Source organism: Tupaia chinensis, unplaced genomic scaffold (assembly GCF_000334495.1).
Source record: "Tupaia chinensis unplaced genomic scaffold, TupChi_1.0 Scaffold000247_1, whole genome shotgun sequence".
NCBI lineage: Eukaryota > Metazoa > Chordata > Mammalia > Scandentia > Tupaiidae > Tupaia > Tupaia belangeri.
In genome coordinates, this window is record NW_006159725.1 from 2,477,040 (window position 1) to 2,498,735 (window position 21,696).

Consider the following 21,696-nt stretch of genomic DNA (forward strand, 5'->3'; position numbering starts at 1 on the left):
TGTCCTCCTTTTGCGCTCCTTTGGGGCTCCTCCCTCCCGGCTCCCCGGGTCCCCGCGCCCCTGCGCACCGCCGCTCTCCTCGATCTCTCTGCCCCCCTCTGGGTCTCCCGCTCCGCCTCCGCCGCGGCCGGTGGCCCTGTCCCCGCGAACCCCGGGGCGGTCCGCTCGCGGCGCCTACCTGTGCCAGCCGCCTCGGGCGCCTCCCGCGTGCCCCTCGAGGTCCGTGCCCTCCGTCCGCCGCGGCCGGCCTCCACCCAGGGCCTGCGTCGCCGGGCTCTTTGTTACCTTCCCTCCTCGTTCGGGAAAGCTAGGCAAAGAACAACACGCAAGACAAGACAGCATGAGCTGGGGCTCTCGCCGGCAGCCTCTCGAGGGGTTATCGCAGACCCCAACATTGCAACAAAGAAATCGCACTGTTGGGGGAGTGAAAACCAGTTACAGGACAAGAGGAGAAAACTTCGGCGCTTCCAAAATCCGGCAGCCCCAGCTGCCCTCCAGGGGCTCCCCCTTGTGGGAGATGCCGGGCATGGCAAGGCGGAACCTGGCTGGGAAGACGGCGGGGTGCAGGAACCCGGAGAGGAGCGCGCACGCCCCGGGGTGCCCACAGGGTGTGGGGTCCACCCCAGCCACGGAGAACAGCCTCGAAGTTGAGCGAGGCCGTCCTGTGATGAGGGAAATACCTCCGGGCCTGGAGGTCTCTGAGTCCAGAGGAGGTGGTGTGAGTGAGAGGCTTTGCAGGGCTTCCCTGCAGGACAGGACGTGGTGATGGGCAGCTGTCTGCCTGCCTCTGCTTGGTGTCCAGCTCTCTGGCTGGCACGCGTGTATCGTGAAGTCAGACACCCAACCGGGGCTGTTCCAGAGGAACAGGGCGGGTCTGCACCGCCAGGGGGAAGGGGGATGGCCCAGTTCCTGGGCTCTCACCAGTGTAAGCACTTGGAAGATTTGTGTCCCTGGGGCTCTGGCAACTTCTTGTCCCTCGCTTTGATAAAAATGGAATAATACGTTCTCCTGAGGGATACAATTTCATTTATTGTGACCCACCCTGGCAGGCAGGTAGGAAATCAAATATATTACTCTCTGCAAATAAAATCAGAAGCTCAGGCAACCAAGTAAGGTCTCCCATGCACTAGAAAACCCATCAAGGGGGCTAAGATCAGGATCCGGGTTTCCAGACGCCTCCCCGCTGGGCCCAGACTCTGCGGAGAAAGGTGGGGAGGCTCAGGGACCCTCCTCAGGGAAGGCCATAAGGTGTACCACTAGCAGTATTGATTGGCCTTTGGCCTGGAGGCCGGTGTGCTGGGCGGACAGACACAGACGGACAGAGCCTGCAGGAGAGAATTCATCATGGTGTCGGATGCGGAGCAGGCCACCTGCGGGTTTAGTGGGAAGCTCTTTATTACCCACCTTGTAGGACCCAGGAAGGACACTTGGCAGGATGACGCCAGGTGCTGTGGCACTGAACGCCAGGTCACTGCTTGCTTTGGGCCACACTGTCTCTTCATACCAGTCCCAAGATCCCAATGTGACATTAGGCTAACCCCATTTTAGGAATGAAGACACTGAGGTCAGAGCAGCTCCCGGATGACCAGGGAAGGGGCAGGGGGCAGCCAAGTCAAAATCAGATTATTCCTAGAGCTCATCTCACCACGTCACCGTCCCTCCCTGACGCGTGCAGCTGTCCTGGCAAGGGAGTTCTGGCAGAGGGGCTGGTATCAAACACTTCCTATTCGCGTCAACAAACCGAATCTCAACCCAGTCTCCACTGAGCTCTATGAATGAAATTCCGTGACTGCCTGATGTAGGTGGCAGCCCTGCAGGGACAGGAAGGGAAAACTGGGTTGGATAAAATGATAAAGCTCCATTGTTAAAAAAAAAAACCACAGCGACATCGTGGGCTCCTTCTAGGTGAGCAACACAGACACTACAAGAATCAAGACAAAAATCAATGACAGTCACCTTAAGAAAAAGACTGAGGTCACTGAAATGGTGATGATGATGATGATGATGATGATGACAACTCAGCTGATGATAAAGTTACTGGCCGCGAGCACAATCCCCATGTTTTAAAACCGTGGTGGACATTGAACGGAACAAGTAAGAGGTACCTTGCTCTGACGAACCTGAAACTTTGCTATAAACCCAAGTCAAGTAAAAACAGTGACAAGGATTTAAAGAATGGAAGGAAAACTGCAAAAGCAAAAAGATTTCCTTTCAGGCAAGGGGGTCTGAAACAGAGACTCTTTGGTGACAGGAGAGGTAAGGGGCTTGAGGTGAGGGGTCAGGAAACAGGAATTGAATGGAGAGGGAAGGAAGAGGCTGGCTCCCTTGGCTGGTCAGAACATCTGTGCTGGCCCCGCAGCGGGCAAAATGGAAGACACAGAAACAGCACGACCATGGTGCAGGAGAGACTTGAAGACATGCTGTGGGGCATTTGGAAAACCGGGACTATGTAGGCAGACAGAGATATGAGGGGGGTGGGCCAGCAGGCGGTGTGGGGGTGAAGGTAACTGGGTCCCACATGGCTGACTGAGTGGTTTGAGTCTCAGATCTGGTAGCTTCAAAAGTATGCTGAGCACATGTGTGTCCGTGCCTGAAATCCCAAGAGGAGACCAGAGGAGAAGGGATTGTGGTGTGGTCATTCTCTTAGCAGTGATTTCTCACTTTCCCTCTCACTCCTTCAGGGTCTCTCTCTGGTGAGCACACATGCCCTATAGCAAAAACAAAAACAAGCAAACCAAAAAAAAGGGAGGGGGGGGAGCTTCAAAAGTTTATGAAAAATTAAATTAAAATATGAGTTTATTTTGGTTCACAAAATATTGAAATCCACACATGATGTTTTTCAGAATACCCCCGTTCCTTGAACTTTTTGAAGACCCCGCCTACAACTTTCTAACTGCAGTCTTCAAATGGTCAAAGGAGTCTCAGGTAGAAAGGGCATGGGGTTTTCTCTGCCCACCTTCAGGGACTAGAATGAAACCAATGAGGAGAACTCCGAAGAGAAAGTGTTTTGATTCTCGATAAGAAAAATATTCTGCTAGCTCAGTTCCAAATTGGAAAGGTCACTTCCTGTCTGGACAACACTGTGAGGGCTTCTTTTTTTGGCAAGTTCTTTGGTCAAGGAGAGGCCAAACTTGGAGGTCAACTGGACTGAAATAACCTCTGCGGATCCTTCTCACTTAGAGTATTTGAGCCAACGAACAACTCGGGTTCCAGAAGGAGAGACTATAGGTAAGAAAGATGTTAAATGATGACCCAGAGTGTTTAAACTCCTGTTGAGTGAATCTCATGGTCTAACTTGTTTCATGATTGGTTTAATCCAAAGTGTGTTTCTGCGTTGTCTTCTCCTTCCTTTAAACAGTATTTTACTATTGCAGGTAATTCTGAGATGGACGTACCTCCTGGATGGACCATGTGCCCGTGAGCATAGTGGGAAACACAAAAGAAAAGGAAAACTCCTATACTCCAAATGAGCATTTTAAGGACCATCTAGGTTTTAAAAGAAGTTTAAAAAAAAAGAAAAGAAAAAAGAATGAAAAGAAGTTTCTGGCCATCTTATCAAACCCCCTCCCCATGCCTACATTTCTTTCATATCTTCCCCGGCTCAGTGGTGCCTGATCTCTGCTGGAACTCTGCCTCCCAAGTCCATAGCGCATGCTAACGAAGCTCAACCGAGCAAAACATACAGAAACAGAATGTGTGTAGGAGACGTGGGGACGAAGTCAAAGAAAACCGTGCTGTTCGTACAATACCCGATGATCAAGACAGAGTCGGAGCGGGACCAGCAGTTAGCGTAATGGCTATGTCGCTGGACTCTCATGTAGTCGACAGTGGTTCCAGCCCCAGACCCGGTGGCTTAAACTCATGCTGGGCGCATGTGCATATGTGCCCAGGATCCCAAGATGAGAATGGAGGAGAAGGGATTGCGGTGTGGCCATCCTCCCTGGGGGATGATTTCTCGCTTTCTGTCTCTCTGTCTCTTTCTGGCGAGTGCACGCACCCTATAGCAAAAACCTCTCGGGAAAAAAAAAAAAAAGACAGAATCAGAGTATAATCAATCTGAGTTTTTTAAAAACAGAATTATAGGACATTTTTCCAACATTGCCTGGAGTCTGAGGGGGCCAAGTGCAGGTGACATGGTTGCCTTCTGCCATCCTCTGCACATACAGTCACGCACCGCTTAATACTTGATCAACTAGGATCACATATACCACAGTGGTCCAGTAAGATTCCAATCGGTTAGCCCACGTGCCCTACATGTGTAGTAGGCTACACACCTATGGTTGTGTAAGAACACGTCATAGCACAATTATCTCATGACACATGCCTCATAACATAGTTCTTCCTTTCTTTCCCTTTTTTTTTTTTTTTCTTTCAGTGTTTGCTCTTAGGACATGTCCAATTGCCAAAGAGAGAGAGAGAGAGACAGGTTGAAAAGCAAAGAGAGGGAAAGTGAGAAATCACCACCCAGGGAGGATGGCCGCACTGCAGTCCTTTCTCCTCCATTCTCCTCTCGGGATTCTGGGCACTCACACACATACGCCCCGCATGTTTTTCAGGTCATATGAGGTCCAGCTGCCTTAAGCACCACGCCACTGGCTGGCCCCAGAGCATATTTTAGGCTTTAAGTGTGTCTTACAGTGCAGTTGGAGAAAGCAAAAGAACAGGGCCAGAGAAATCAGAGGGGTGCAAATCGCTAAAGAAATGCTAGGGACGTGGTGTGTGAGGTGCTTCTGTGACGTGAGCTGGGACAGAGCCATTCAGGTCAGTGTGCAGTGACAGACAGCAGTGATGGCGCATCAAAGAGTTTTTGAAATTCACACATAGTTTTTTTGTAGTGTGCATTTTCCATGCGTGTTTTTTTTTTTTTTAAAAAGACCGTCATGTGTGAGGACAGTGAGAATAATTTAGAGCAAGGGAGACGTGACAAGAGGACCTACAGGGAGGTCCAAGATACATCTGGGATGTTTCTAAGACCCTCTGAGGATCCCAAAGGATGATGAGAGGTGGGGTGGGAGCAAAGGTTGAGGAAAAGGAGGAGACAAGGCTCTGAAGGCTCTTCTGATTGGAGGAAAAAGAGAAAGGAGGCACACTCCAGCCTACAACTTCATCTCTTTATTTCCCTGGCTTGGACACCTCCAGGGAGGGCAGTCAGGAGCACCTTCCTGGTTGCAAAAACTTGGTAATTCTCCAGAAACTCTGAGTCTGCCAAGGGCTGACTGAACACCCCCTTTGTGCTCAGTTATGTGATGAAAGAGAGTCAAAACCTTAGTACAGTCCTATGTTATCAATGTCGCCCAGGAATCCGCACGACTATCAGTTATCAGTCATTTGCTTCCTAACTATTATGGGCAAGACCATGGTGAGCATGAGATTCCTGCTGGGACCACTGGGCCCACCCTTACCCAGGTCTCAGAGTAACAGGGAAAGGAAAGGACCCCCATCGTCCAAACTCCTACAAAGCCTCAGAGGGTATTGTGGGGAAGAATAACATAGTATCCAAGATAGTGTTCCTAGCATTCACTTATTTTTAAAGTTTCTTTCTAAGTTGGGGACCAACAGATGGTACAATGGCTACGTCGTTGGACTCGCACATAGTAGTCGACCATAGTTTGAATCCTAGACCCGGCGGCTTGAAACTCATGCCAGGCACGTGTGTGTGTGTGTGTGTGTGTGTGTGTGTGTGCCCCAAATTCCAAGAGGAGAGTGAAGAAGAAAAGACTGTGGGGTGGCCATCCCCCTCTGTCGCTTTCTCTCTGTCTCTCTGGCAAGCACATGTTACCTATAGACCCTCAAGCCCACGTCTCTAACAGAGGAGATATGAGGCACCACAGAGAATCAGGAGCAGGCAGTGCAGTGGCAGTTTCTCCCTGGCAGGAGGTTGTCAGAGAGTACCCCAGTCCCTAGTGTCAAGGGCAAAGTGGAGGCTGGGCCCCCATGAAGGACCACTGGACACCTGGTGAGGCGCCAGCCCGGGCAAGAAGACTGACTTCACTCCTCAGGAGACTCCATACAGGAAGGAAGCTTCCTGTTCCCACGATGTGTACCTGTAGACGCCACTCCCTGTCCCGCCCGGGGTGGCAGTTCAGCTGATGAGGCCTCCTCCAGGACTCCATGAGAAAATGGATTTTTGGAGTCTCCCACCCCTGGCTCTTTGGTCCACCTCGCTTTGCTCCTCGGCTGGTAGATGAGCCCTGCTTCTCTCATCCATCCCTGCTGCCTCTGTTTCAGGGAGGCACTTGCGTTTTCCTTGGCCCAGGTACAGCTTGCTGAATTCTTTCAGTCCATGCCAATTACAACAAGCTCTAAAACTGCTGAGCCAAGTGGTTTCTTCAGGGATCTGCTTACATTCTCTCCCTGACAGAGCAGGGGGCCCACCCCGTGCAGCCTCTGCACATAGAAATCACACTCCTTTTGAAGCGAGTAGGCACAGGATCCCTTTCCCAAAGAGGGGATGGGGCTCCACCAGCTTTCATGTTGAGTCTACATGGCTTGGCTGGATTTTCAAGGGGGTTCAAGATGGTGCAGAGTAGCCTGTCTTGGGAAAGGGCAAGAGGCTTTAATGCAGGCCCCAGGGGCTCTCTAGTTGGCAGAGAGACGTTTCGTGCCAACACCCTCTCTCAGGTCTGAACTTCCACTAGGTTCAGAGTTCAGTGTTGTCATTACATCCTTGTAAGTTCTGGCTTTGGCAGGAAAGTGGAGTCAGTATATAAATTACTTAATTTTTTTTCTTTTCCCTCCTAGGGCCTGTGTGCTCACCAGAGAGAGAGAGATAAAAGAGAGAGGTAGTGAGAGGGAAAGTGAGAGATCACCTCCTGTGAGTGGGTGGCCACACCGTAATCATTTCCCCTCCATCTTCCCCCTGGGATTCTGGGCATGCATACACACATGCCCACCGTGATTTTCAAGCCACCAGATCTGGGATTCGAACCACAGCTGGCCTTGTGGGAGTCTAGCACTTTAACCATTATGCCACCACATGCTGGCTCTGACCATTGCATTTTTTATAATTATAAAGTGATATTTGAGCAGAAATAACCCAATTTCAAAGGGATTACTCCAAAGCTATTGGCCCGTGATTTAGAAATTGTTAGACCAAGATGGCTACTGACCTTGAGCTGTGAAATATTGCTCTCAGGGACTACAAATGAAGCTCTTCTGCAGAGACTTCTCCCTCCGGGTTCATTTCTAGAGTGGCATGGCAACCTCTGTATCCTTCTCTCTGTCCCTCTCTGTCTCTCTGTGTCTCCCTGGTCTTTTCATTTCTTTAAAAAAAATGGTTTTAAGGTAAAGTATTTTCTGGGCTCTCAGCTCCTCCTTTATCTTGCTAATTTGTGGCTTTCCTTCCTCTCATTTAGGAGAGGAACAAACCCAGGCCCTTCTGGGATGGCTACTGAACCTGAGCTGTGAAATATGCCACGTAGTTTTCATTTTTCACTTTTGTAAATTAAAATATAACATTTCGTATTGTCTTTTTTTCTTTCTTTTTTCTCTTTAATTTTTTTTCTCTCTTTTTCTGTTTATTTTTTTTTTTTTCTTTTTCTTTTACCTTCATCCTTTGGCTGCTCAGCTTCCACACACTGAGTGTCTAGACAGGGCTAAGTGAACAGGATCCAAACATCTGAATACTATTAGGGTCAGAATACTCCTCAATTCCCACTGAATCTAATGCAGAAAAGGTGAAAAACAGAACGGAAGAGAGATGGCAGATCACCTCTTCCTGCACACCTCTGAAGGCTCAGATTGAACTTCAAGAATTAGGAGGAAACATACAACCCATCAGATGACCAGAATCACAGCAGGGCCACAAGAAATATGGGAAATAAAAAAAAAAAATACCGCTCCCCCAAAGGAAAAGAATAACCCTCTTCATCCACAGACGGTACAATGGAACTCAGAGGAATGTCTGATAAAGAATTTAGTTAGATTAATTAAAATATTTTGTCAATCAATAAAATATGGGGGGAAAAAAAGGAATGGAATACAACTACAAACACCAGAGACACTGTGGGAGGAGGCTGGGAAATAGCAGAGGGTAAAAAATAGGGGGATATATATATATATATATATAAAGCAAGAAATGGAAAATTATTTGATGATGATAACATGTATGATTAAGCCACTATGCAGTGTATTCTGGAAGGGAAATCACATTTTGTATGCTGTGATGATGTCAGTGAATGAATGTAAAAGAAAGAAAGAAGGAAGAAAGAAAGAAGGAAAGGAAAAAGAAAGAAAGAAGAAAGAAAGAAAGAAAGAAAGAAAGAAAGAAAGAAAGAAAGAAAGAAAGAAAAAAGAAAAAAGATTTTAAACATTAAAAAAGAAATTGTTGCACCATAGCAGTTCACTAAATTTTCCTCTCTGTTTATTTTTCATTATGATAATGTTAGATTGCATAACATTCCCTAACCATCCTTAGCTTGGGAAAAGACACAAGAAGATATCTTATTAATTTAATTATTTTTAAGGTTTTTACTGTAGGGTGCATGTGCTCACCAGGGAGGTAGAGTGAGAGAGATAGAGAGGGAAGGTGAGAAATCACTCCCCAAGGGGAATGGCCACACCACCCTCCCTTTTCTGTTCTTCTGGGATTTGGGGCATGCATGCACATGTGCCTGGTGTGAGTTTCAAGCTGCCAGGTCCAAGACCTGAACCATGACCAGTCATGAGGCAGTCCAGCGCCTTAACCACAATGCCACCTGCTTGCCTTGTGAGAGAATATCTTTTTTTTTTTTTTTTTTTTTCTGTAGGGCGTATGCGCTCATGGAAAGACAGAGAGACACAGAGAGACAGAAAGTGAGAAATCACCCCCCGAGGGGATGGCCAGGCCGCAATCCCTCCTCCTCCCTTCTCCCCTCGGGATCTTGGGCGCACACGCACACTTGCCCAGCGTGAGTTTAAGCCACCAGGTCCAGAACTCGAACCACGGTCAACTACATAGAAGTCTAGTGACATAGTCATTACACTAACCGCTGGTCCCATGAGAAGATATCTTGATGGGAGCATTTCAAGCAGTGGCCTAGCCAGTTTGAAATGAAAACTTATCCATGAATAATTCACAAAACATGTAGTCCCACATGCATACCATTGAGAACGGACCACTTCCAAGAAGTGCCCGCAAGAGTGACCAGTTTCCTCCCAACGGCCAGAAAACATCACAGAAATGTGTCTTCGAATTTTGGCACTAAGTCAGCACTGCAGGTCCAAGCTGAGTCTGAGGGTGTTTTTTATATGGGGAAAGTGGGGCCTCTTAGAAAGGAAAAGCTGAACTCATCCTCATCAGTGAGATAACCTACACAAGCCGAGCGACGCGAAGAACTGAACTTTCTGACTCAGACCAGAGCTCAAAAACCAAAGCTCAAAAATGGCATCTAAACTGCCATTTTTGACCCGGAAGACAAAGAAAGAAATCAAGGCACCTCTCATTTGCAGATAGGCAAATACGTTCTAGAAACCTAGGCTGGTTTCTGCACCTTTACCAGAAAGCCTGGAGTGGGCAAGCAGACGTATGATGAGAGCTCACCTTGGAGCCAGCCCACTCCATCCAAAGTTGCCAGCTCCCACTGGAGATTTGGTAATCACAAGTAACCACATCTCCATGCTCTGATGAAAACTGACAAGCTGAAAGTTGCCAGACTTAACTACAAGGATACTTCATTTTCCTGTGAATGGTAGATACTCATGTAGAGAGAGAACATCTTAGGCTAAAAGCAGTCTTTAGAGACCAGCACTTGGCATAATGGCTATGTCACCGGACTCCCATGTAGTTGACCACAATTCGAGTCCTGGACCCGGTGGCTCAAAGTCACGCCGGGCATGTGTGCATGCGTGCCCAAGATCTTGAGAGGAGAATAGAGGCGAAGGGATTGCGGCGTGGCCATCCCCCCTGAGGGGTGATTTCTCACTTTCTGTTTCTGTCTCTCTGGCGAGAGCACATCCCTCTATAGAAAAAAACTCTAAAAAAAAAAAAAAAAAAGACAGGGAGAGAGAGAAAAAAAAAAAGCAGTCTTTAATGGGTCTATGGTTAAGGTGGCTGGATTCCCATGGTGGAGCATGTGATTCAAATCCCAGACTTGGTGGCTTGAGAAATATACCAGTTGCATATGTGAAAATCCTGATAGGAGGGAGAATTGGACGCAAAGGGATGGTGAGGTGACCATCCACCATGGGAGGCTGCTTTCTCCTTCTCTGTTTCTCTTTCTCTTTCTCTGCCAAGTGCACTCACTCTCCTGTCATTTTTTTTTAAAGCAGTCTTTAGTGTGGGATAACAAATGCAGTAGTGAGAAGAATCAAATTTCTGTCTTTAATTAAAAATAGAGCAGAACATTCAAGACCTGCTCATCTTCAGGGGATTTCATAAGTCTTTGGCCAGGGACCAACATGAATCACAGGAAGAAGAAACCCCTGGGGCCCAGGTAGCTCTCGAAATAAAGAGCTTGGGTTGGCAGGGCTTTGTTTATCAAAAGAATATTTTTTCTTGTCCTGGAGTCAGCATAAAAGAACACACTGCCAGGTAATATCAGAGGCCTGCAGGGATTCACCAGCAGGACAAGCCCAGTGGTCCCATATGGAAATCTTTCATCTCGAAGACCAGTAAGATGCCAATCTGCACTGCACTTCCAAATGCCTTTGGGTTGCAGGATAGCAACGAACACAGACATTAATTGAAAGTCATTTCCCATATCATTGTTGAAGCGGAGGAAACCTGATACAAAAGCCTTGGATTCTTGAGTAGGGAAATAGTGACAAGAAGACCGAGGGTGGGAACTGATTCAAACGCTAAAAGGTGTTCGACTCTCGACCCTGCTAGTGGTGTCGATATTGCCACAGCTCTTTCAAAAAGCAGACTCCCCTCACTGCCATGGGCAGAGAGTCCCACTAATGAAAAGCAACTCGAGTACAAGTACACCGGTCAGAGCTGTGCCAGCCTAGGGGCAGGGGCATAGCAGGGGGTGTAATGCCCTGTGGTGCTGGGAGCCATATGGAAGATCAGGGTTGGGTTCCCGAGTTATCTGCATATGCTGGACATACATATACATATCCATGATAGTGGCTGGGAGGGCTGGACAGGGATTGTGCCATGAGACCATGTTGAGGTTTTCTCTCTCTCATTCATTAGATAAAAATAAATATGAATATATAAATAAACAAATAAATTTTAAGAAAAAAGATTTGTGTCAAAGCCATGGTAATGGGGCCCATAAAATGGCATGTCTCCTCAAGAAAAAACAAACCCACCTCTGCTGCCTTATTTCAAATAAAGAATTGGCCCTGAGGCAGGGTCACACTCTACCCACAATGATGGGCTGGAAGGTCAGTTTGCTAACGGGCCACTGTTGCTCTCTCCTTGTTTCTCAGCAAGAAAAGTACAGAAAGTTTCGTGGCTTCCATGGGTCACCGGACAAGTGCCCAGTGCTCTCTGAGGATCTGGCAGTGACTATGGGATAGCTCACACCTCCCTCACCATGTTCCTTAGCACTGTCTGGAGTCGCCATGCTCTGTGCACTCTCTTCATCGTAATCCATGAACGAGGCCCTTTCCTTTATCCCTGCTGCATTATCCTCACTGGAGTTCTCCCTCTCCTCCCTGAGGATGGCTCCGTCTCCCCCCTTGCTCCCCAGGACCAGTATGCACCCACTGTAACTCATTCTGCACCTGACTTTCTGTTTAGCGGTCCCAATGCATGCCTCTGTCAGTCATCTTCTATCCAAAAACTCTGGACACAGTGTGAACAAATGATTCTGCATTGCTTTCTGGTCAAAGTCCAATGAATACATGGACAGCTTTATTCACCGAGATTAAATTGCCCAGGTCAGCTGGTGGCTAGGTGGTTAAGGCAGCTGGATCCCACATGACTGACTACACCATTCATGTCCCAGATCTGGGAGCTTGAAAAGCATGCTGGGTACATGTGCGTGCATACCTAAGATCTCGAGGGAAGAAAGATGGAAAAGGAACTGTATAGCAAGGCCACACACCCTGGTATATTCTCTCTCTCTCTCTCTCTCTCTCTCTCTCTCTCTCTCTCTCTTTCTGGCAAGTACATTGCTAGCTACAAGAAATATTTTTCAAATGAAATCATCCAGTCACCTACACATTACCCTATGAATAATATACTGAGTCCAACATTTCATGAAATCCTCGTACCAGAGGTAAATTTCATTTGTCCTATCCAGATGGGGTTCTTGCCTATCCATGATGCTCCAGGCCACAATCAAAAAGTCCTTTCTGGGTCAGCAGGTGGTGTGGTGGCTAAAGTGCTGAACTCCCACATGGTCAGCCGTAGTTCAAGTCCCGAACCTGGTGGCTTTCTCTCTGTCTCTCCTAGTGAGTGCACCTGCCCTATAGAAAATTGCAGTCACAATAAAGAAAATTAAATATACCTTTTAAAAGTCCTTTTCAAGGCCTAATTCCATGAAATAGTCGTAATATGCTTCTTAAGAGGAACCGGATCTTATATGGCAATCCCAGTTCGAATCCCCAGCCTGATCTGCCTGAAGCACACTGGGTGCACACACTGGGGCCCAGGATCCAAGTGGCTGGAGGAGGAGAGGAAGGGTGCCCAGACCCTGGAGGCTGCTCATCTTTCTTTCTCATGCTCTCTTTCTCTCCCTCACCCACGTGCACAAGCTCCATCATGAATAACAGAAAACGAGTCCCTTCCAATGTCCGCTCCAAATTATCTGATAGTTTATTGAGTCTGGCTATCTTCATTATTTAACAGTGACACTCACTCCTTTTAGCAGAATAAAAAAGAAAGAAGCAGTCCCCAAGGAAAACACTAGAGAAGAAAGCACACTGAGCTCGGAAAGGCTGAAATAGAAGGAGAGCTAACGGATGTTGGTGACTCTTATTTGCATGTGAGGACCTTAATCATCTCCACACTGTTATCTTGACGAAGGGCATTCTCGGCTGCTCTTAGACTTAAATGAGTGCCCCTTCATCCTGCTCCCACAACATCTTAGGCCATTAGGAAATAACTCCGAAATGGTCTGTTTACTTGTCTACATCTCCTCGGTGGCCAGATACTAGGTTATTTACCTTTGTAACTCGAACATTGAATACAGCGCCGGCACAGTGCGGGAGGTTACTAAATGCTTCTGGAATGGGAGCTGTGTTGCCCTTCTCGGGGTAGTCGCAGCATAAACCCCACCTGTACTTTACGGAGTGTCCCCTGACCTCTGCTGCAGGAAGTCCTGCCCCACGACTCGCCCAGCTCACTCCCGCGGGCGTACACTCCTGTGATCTCCAACCTCAGGAGCCAAGTCCAGCAGGCCCCGCTTCCATCGCACTGACAATGTGCACAGCCACGAGCAAGCGTCTTTTTATTCTAAGTCTGCTTTATTTTGGGAGGAGGGGGCTTAAATCTGGGATAAGTTCTCAGAACCCCAGTTCCAACAGTGTTTTTTTTTTTCTTTTCTTTTTTTTTTTTTTAGAGATTTTTCTCTATGGGGCGTGTGCGCTCGCCAGACAGACAGAGAGAGACATAGAGACAGAAAGCGAGAAATCACCCCCAGGGGGGATGGTCATGCCGCAATCCCTTCTCCTCCATTCTCCTCTCGGGATCTTGGGCACACACGCACACGCACCTGGCGTGAGTTGTAAGCCACCGGGTCCGGGACACGAACCGCGGTCGACTACGTGGGAGTCCAGCGACATAGCCATTACGCTAACTGCTGGTTCCCACCAACAGTGTTTTAATAGGCAAATAGAAAAGGACTTTCTTGGGACCAGCAGATGGTGTAGTGGTTACATCGCTGGACTCCCACTTGGCCAACTGCGGTTCACATCTCGAACTCTGTGACTTGTAAATCATGCCAGGTGCGTGAGGGTGCGTGCCCAAGATCCCAGGAGGAGAATGGAGGACAAGCGATTGCATCATGGCCATCCTCGGGGGGGGGGGATGTGCTTTTTCACTTTTTCTCTCACTGGTTTTCTCACTTTCCCTCTCACTGTCTCTCTCGCTTTCTCTCTCTCTGGAGAGCACACATGCCCTAAGGCAAAAACCTCTTTACAAAAAATAAAAAAGAGAGACAGAAAGAAAAGGATTTTCTAGAAGGATTTTAGCCAGACAGAATCTGTTCTTTCAACAAGCTTTTGTGAAGCACCTACTACGTGCCAGGCTGCGTGAGGGAGAAGGGCCACATTCATGCATCGGTGCTGTTCAGAGCTGCAGCCTGGAACCGGGAATGAAGGCGGGACTTAATTTAACTAATGACAAGCAGCACTCCATCCTCTCTGTATCCCCTGGTTAGTATGGCCAACTTGTACGAAAATGTGCAGTCCAGTGTGCTAAAAAAAAATTTTAAAAAGCAGTTTCCAATCCCTGAACAACTTGGAAGAACCCCAGTGGCCCAACCAGGAGCCATGTCGGAGACCCTAAAGGGGAAGTGTCATGTGTCTGCTGACATTTCGAAAGAACCCATTTGCATTCTCACTGCTAGGGAGAGGTCGGCCCACTGAGCGCACATTCTCGGAGAGCTGGCATGAGCTGCAGGTCAGCTAACCCCCGACTGGCAGGCTCCTTCCCCCTGGCCAGCGAGTTCAGGGTCTGCGTGACTCGAGGCAAGTCATCTGGGGACATTTGGAATTCTGATCTTGTGAGCCAGTAGAGGCAGAGCAGATACGACCCAGACAGAGATCTGGCAGCCAAAATAACATCTGCCAGGTCTGAGGTCTGCTGGGGCTCCCGCTGGGAGCCCGGGGCTGAGGAGCCTGCATTTGGAGCTAGGTACGGCAGGGGGCGCAGAAGAGCAGAGTCCAACCCTCGCGGGCCTAGAGAGCACAGTATTGATTCTGCCCAGAGACTCACTAGAGCCTAGAGAGGCAGCGGCTTCACACTCTTCTCCTGGGCCTGGAACAAAGGGCCCAGATGGAGCAGAGAGCCAAATGCAGGCATTTCTCAGGCCAAGACAAGGCAGGCTTCTTGATAAAAGCCCTTGGATAACCAGCAGTTTTATGAAATGTGCAAAGAAAATGATAGAAAAAAACCCACACATAATGTTAACTCAGGAGCAAGGGAAAAGCTCCTGGAATTCAAAGGCTCAAACTACTTAGAGGAGCCCTTAGGTGACAGCAAAGTGCAACTTCCCAAGTAGCTTCCCCCCTTCCCTAGCAACCAAACAGAATAGCAGTAACAAGAACAAAACCTACCTACTTTGTTAGTAAAGCACTGGCATTTTTTTTTTTTTTTTTGCCATAGGCACACAGAGGGAAAGTGAGAAATCACACACTGCAGTCCCTTCTCCTCTATTCTTCCGGAACTTTGGGTGTGTGTGCGCACACACACACACACACACACGCACACCGCCCCATGTGATTTTCAAGCCACCAGGTCTGGGACTTGAACTGTGGTTGGCCGTGTGGGAATCCAGCGCCTTAACCACCACGCCACCTTCTGGCCCTGATACTTGACATTTTTAAACAAATCATGGCAATGTATCCACACCTTCAAGCCACTAGAAGCTATCTTCCTGAAGTTCTTATCTGGTCAGAAGCTTGCCTCCAAATCATACCTAAGCTTCCTCAGCTGCTGTGCCCCAAGAGACAGAGAGCCTTGTCCTACTTACGTATTGGCACTGCACCGTGAACTGGAGAGCTCTGTGCCGCCGAGGTTCTCAGCACCACGCAGATGTGAGATGGCCTCTCTCCTGCTAAGGAGAACACTAGAAAGCAGTAGACCACTGAGGGGGCTGGGGATAACTGTGCTCCCCCACAGGACGGGTTGGCTTGGAAATAAATCTCAGGAAGTGCCAGGCATGTCGCTTCGATTTCCATTAAGTTTACTTTCCTGCTGTCACTTCTCCCATGGGAGTGGATATACGGTACCCAAACTCCGATGTTATATAAATCAATTTTCAGTGTTTACTCAAGTACGTACACATACATAGCAACATGTAACTGCTTGGAAATTGCTGGAATATCTGAGGTGCTCTCCGTGTTCTGCAAAAAGCATCTGGGTTTGCTGTTCAACTAGGACAACAGATTAATTCCATAACTTTCCACCTGCCCTCAACAACTCAGTGAGATCCCACCTCACGGATGCCCCAATAGCAGAAAGTATAAGCCAGAGTACAGAGAAAGGAGAGATGAATTCCCTCTGGGTAAATCCAGAAAGGCTTCCCAGAGGAAGGTGTTGGAGTCATTATGCCTTCGGAGATGCTGTTTATTCTGCTAGAAGCTCCCTCCCTCAACTCTTACCATCTTCCTTTGATGGGTAATTTCTGGTTTTCTTCAAGCATCAACCCTGACTTCTTCTAGAGCCCTCTCTGACCACTTCCTTGCCCCTCAGAAAGCCTGTGCAATTTTATACTCAAAGTAACACAAGGATGGTGTTTGTGCCTCTGTCCCTCCTGTTATAACATTCACTCACTCTCTGGGAGACTCCTTTTTATCGGTTTCTTAATGTTCTCCAAGAGCCTCCTCACCTCAACTGCCACTTAAGAGTACCTAGACAAAAATAGAGCACATGGGGCCAGAAGATGGCTTGGTAGTTAAGGCACTGGACTCCCACATGGCCAACCATAGTTTGAGTCCTAGACCAGGTAGGTGGCTGGCTGGCTTTCTTTCTTTCTTTCTTTCTTTCTTTCTTTCTTTCTTTCTTTCTTAACTTCTTTCTTTCTTTCTCTCTCTCTCTGGTAAGTTCGTGTGCCCTATAGCAAGTTAAATCATAGTAATAAATAAAATTAAATAAATAATTCTTTTTTTAAAAAAATAGAATACCCAGCTACATTTCAATTTCAGATAAATAATGGTTAATTTTTAGTACATGAGAACTTTGAAAACGTCATGGCAAAATGTAATTAAAGTATGAATTTATTTTGATGGAAAAATATTTCAGGTTTAAAAATTTTTAAATTGGGGACTCCCCTATGGTCAACCATGGTTTGAGTCTCAGATCCAGCGACTTGGACCTCATGCGAGGTACATATAAGTGTGTGCCTAAAATCCCAAGAGGAGAATAGAGGAGAAGGGACTGTGGCATGACCATCCCTGGGGGGGGGAGGTGATTTCTTGCTTTCTGTCTCTCTGTCTCTGTCTCTCTGGTGAGCACACACGCCCTATAGCATTAACTTGTCTTAAAATTTTTAAATTGAATTATACATAATTATGGGATACACTGTGATGTCTCAATACACAACATTGTGTCATGATCAAATCAGGGTATTTGGCACATACACCACCTTAAACATTTATCATTTCTTTGTGGTGAGAACATGCAAAATATTCTCTTGTAGCTATTTTGAAATACAATTATTTAATATCATCATCAGATTGTGGTGCAAAAAAATTGAAATCCAAGTATATTTTCCACAAACTTTTATTCTTTATTCTTTAGGAAAACATGTGCCATAGGGTGCATGTGCTCACCAGAGAGAGACAGAGAGAGAAAGCAGTCCCTGGTGGGATGGCCGTGCCACAATCTCTTCTTCTCCATTCTCCTGGGATTTGAAGCACACACCACACATGCCTGACTTTCAAGCTACCAGGTCTGGGACTCAAACCCCAAAGTCAGCCATGTGGTATCTAGCCACTTTAACCACCATGTCACTAGCTGCCTCCCCATAACTTTTTCTTTCTTTCTTTTTCTTTAAACGGTTTTTACCTTAAGCGTTCACTGGAGAGACAGACACAGAGAGAAAATGAGAAATCATCCCCCAATGAGGACGGCCAGGCCATAGTTCCTTCTTCTCCATTCTCTTCCTGGGATTTGGGGCACACGCACATACATACCCTACATGATTTTTCAAGCTGCCAGGTCTGGGATTCGAACCACAATCAGCCATGTGAGAGCCCAGCACCTTAAACACCACGCCATCTGTGGACCCCCTTCCATAGTTTTTTGAATACCCCGCTCATCGGCATGTCTCCGCTATGGCACGCTCAGCAACATGCTGTTATTTGCTAACTCTGACAATCTACTCATGAGAGTGCTGACTGCCTGCCTGTGCCCCTTCTCTGCCAGGGTGGTCACTGCGAGCTGCTGGCAGCGCACCTGTCAGAACTGCCTCTCTTCCACCACCCAGAAGATGGGGGGGGGAACCTCGCACACGCTTCTCTCAGGCTGGAAGCACTCTCTGAGGTCAGTTCAGATCCACTTTGTATGTTTTTCCTCCTGTACTGGGTGTATTTATTCAATAGCAATAAAGTTTAAGTGTTTCAATTGAATATAATAGCACTCGTTCAATTAATTTTTAAATAGGAAGGTTATCGCTTTTCATTTCAAGGTGGTTTAATGAATTGTAGGGATTGTATGACTATGCACTTTGCGATGTTAAATCCGTGTTTAATTTCTGAATGTGGCAGCCTGGATGTGGTGACATTTACCTTTGCTGCTCCTGCTGGCTCTTCCACTCCTCTCCTGGAGGACGCAGGAGCGCTCCCACTGGGAAGGTGGGACTTTTCAGAGACATGCCGGTCCTGTCAGAGTGAGCTCATCATTGCAGAGCACTTTCAAACTGAAGCTGCATTCTTTTTTTAGAGAGAGATTTTTGCTATAGAGTGCATGCGCTCACCAGAGAGACAGAGAGAGACAAAGAGACAGAAAACGAGAAATTATCCCCTAGGGGGCATGGCCACACCGCAATCCCTTCTCCTCCATTCTCCTCTCAGGATCTTGGGCATGCACGCACACGCGCCCAGCTTGAGTTTCAAGCCACTGAGTCTGGGACTTGATCCATGGTCGACTACGTGAGAGTCCAGCAACATAGCTATCACACCATCTGCTGGTCCCAAAGTTGGTTTCTTTATTTCACCATCTTAGCAAATGGAGCTTCTAGCATGAAAGTAGAAGCACCTTGGACTCCTCCACCCAAACTCTTCCACTGAGACCAACACTCTTCCCAGTTACATCCAATCCCCCAGGATAAGAAATTGCAACAAGGATACTTTGTAGCAGGACTGCCCTTCCCTTTTCAGTCCATGACACATCCAAAAAAATTATAATAAATTGTAAAGAATTGGAGAGACTCTATATGGGCTTAATGACAAAATTAATATTAATTTAAATGAATAAAAATTAGTTTTAAAAAATGACATGTTATGAAAGATATTAAACATGGAATTTATATAAAATCTTCCCCAGTAAATCATTTTCTTTTTCTTTAAATTATTTTATTTATCTTTATTTATTTATTTTAATTTGACCAGAGAGGGACAGAGTGAGAAAGAGAGCAAAAGTGAGAAAGCAAGCCGCCAGATCCAGGATTCAAACTGCGGTCAGCCATGTGAGAGTGTTCAGCCGCCACCTGCGGGCTCTGAGCAAATAATTTTTTATTTAGCACACAATACTTATTTTAAAATGTAAAAATAAAAATTTCATGAGCTTTCTGTGTTATAAGAAAAAATACAAGAACAAGTTAAATTAGAAAATTTCTATGTCAAGCAAAGCAAAGAACTTCACCACTGATAAACAAATCACAAAGGAAAAATAATCAAAGTAGTACCAGGACTTTTCTTTTTAAAGACTTATCTAATTTTATTTCTTCTTCTTTTTTTTTTTTTTTTTCATCTTTTAAGTTCACCAGAGAGAAACCGGGGAAGGACAAAGCAAGCTGCCAGGTCCAGGACTCAAACCATGGTTGGCCATTTGGGAGTCCAGTGCCTTAACCACTACAGCATCTACTGGCTCCATACCAGGATAACTTTCTGTTCTTTTAAAAAAATATTTTATTTAACTTTATTTATTATTATTTTAATATTTCCAGAGAGAGAGAGAGATGGAAAACAAGAAAGCAAATCTCCAGGTTCGGGACTTGAACCATGGTAGGCCATGTGGGAGTCCAGTGTCCTGAACCACCATGCCACCTACTGCCCCTCCATACCAGGATATCTTAACTGGAAGATTCAGGGAGTAAAACATAGTTTAGATGCTCTAGTGACTGGGACTGTGCACAGAGCTTCATACACCCAAATGGATATTGCAAAAATGAGACAATTTATAGATGAAGCCTGTATACAATGAATGCTCAACAGAATTGGAAGTTTCTAGAGCCAGCATGTGGCCTGGCGGTTATGGCAGCTGAATCTCATATGGACAACTTTGTGGTTCAAGTCCCAGATCCAGATACTTGAGAAACTCACTGGGTGTGTATGTGTGCCCAAAGTCCCAACAGGAAGAAGAGATGGAGGAGAAGGGGTTGTGGCAAGACCATGTGAAATGGAAGATGTTTTCTCCTTTCACTCTTTTCTCTGTCTCTTTCTGAAAAACACATGTGCCCCTGGAAAATTTAAGAAAAAAAGAGTTAAAATTTCTTAATCTTTATTAGACTTATTTTACATATTTTACCACTGTACAAAATTTAACAGTTGTCAGTATCTCAGAACATACATGTAAGCTATTCCAAACACCCTAGGATCACACAGCACCTCTGGGAAGCTCTGCCTTATGGAAGGACATCAGGACACGCTTGCTTCTGATCCAAAATGAAGCCTGCAAGTACCTTTAGCATGAGTGGGTACCAAAGAAGAGAAATACTTTTATCTTTTTCTTTTTTTGAGAGAAATATTTTTGCTTTAGGGCAAATGTGCTTGCTGGAGAGATAGAAATGGACAGAAAGAAAAGAAAATGAGAAATCACCCTTCTCCTCCATTCTCCTCTTAGGATTTTAGGTGCACCCACACATGCACCCAGCATCAGTTTCAAGTTGCTGAGTCTGGGACTCAGACCGTAGTCAGCCATATGGGAGTCCAGTGACTTAAACACTAGGCCACCTGCCCCAATATTTGAATTTTAACCAAAAGAAAATCTTCCCCAAATATTAATATGGGAGGACACTGGGGTACATTACTCAAGGAAAATTCAGGGGTAGTTCCTTCCCAATCAGCCTTGGTATATAGATAGAGTGCAAACATTTTATTCAATTACATTCAAGGGGATTTCAAAGTTCATGGAAGAATGAAATGAGAGTATGAGTTTATTTTGTTGCAAAATGTTTGAAATAGATGTATTGGTTTTTTTGTCATATGTTCCATGAACTTTAAAAAAAGGTTTTTTTTATTAATTCTCCTTCTTCAATTTGACCAGAGAGAGACAGAGAGAGAAAAAGCAAGCCACCAGGTCTGGTACTCGAATCATGGTCAGCCATGTGGGAGTCCATCACCTTAACCACTATGCCACCTGCTGGTCCCCCATGAACTTTTTGAAGACCTCTCACCCCCATATACTGAGATGTAGAATGCTATCTACTGAGGGCAAGCACTGCAGAGAGAAATCGTGCAGAAATTCAGGTTTATTTAGGAGTAGCTTATAGTTTGGAGTGGGAGGCTGTGTTAAAAAGAAATTTAAGGGAACCAGCAGTTAGCGTAATGGCTATGTCGCTGGATTCCCACATAGTCGACCGCGGTTCGTGTCCCGGACCCGGTGGCTTAAAAGAAAAAACTCACGCGGGGCGCGTGTGCGTGTGTGCCCAAGATCCCGAGAGGAGAATGGAGGAGAAGGGATTGCGGTGTGACCATCCCCCCGGGGGGTGATTTCTCGCTTTCTGTCTCTATGTCTCTCTCTGTCTGTCTGGCGAGCGCACGCGCCCTACAGTGAAAAATCTCTCAAAAAAAAAAAGAAATTCAAGGGAAGCTATAGTTTTGTTTTTCCTTTAAAGATTATTTAATTTTATTTATTATCATTTTCAAAGTTTGCTATATGGCTTGTGTGCTCACCACAGGAAGACCAAGAGAGAGAAACAGAGAGGAACAGAGGGGAAG

The 21,696-nt window shown here is 46.4% G+C and overlaps 1 long non-coding RNA gene across 1 annotated transcript in view; it reads right to left on the minus strand.

The window, feature by feature from the left end:
- Positions 1–21,696, minus strand: part of LOC102484726 (uncharacterized) — a 282,479-nt gene that overhangs the window by 71,137 nt on the left and 189,646 nt on the right. The window contains exon 3 of the long non-coding RNA XR_003549440.1: positions 179–307. This is a non-coding gene — a long non-coding RNA (uncharacterized LOC102484726). The remainder of the gene's footprint in view (positions 1–178; positions 308–21,696) is intronic.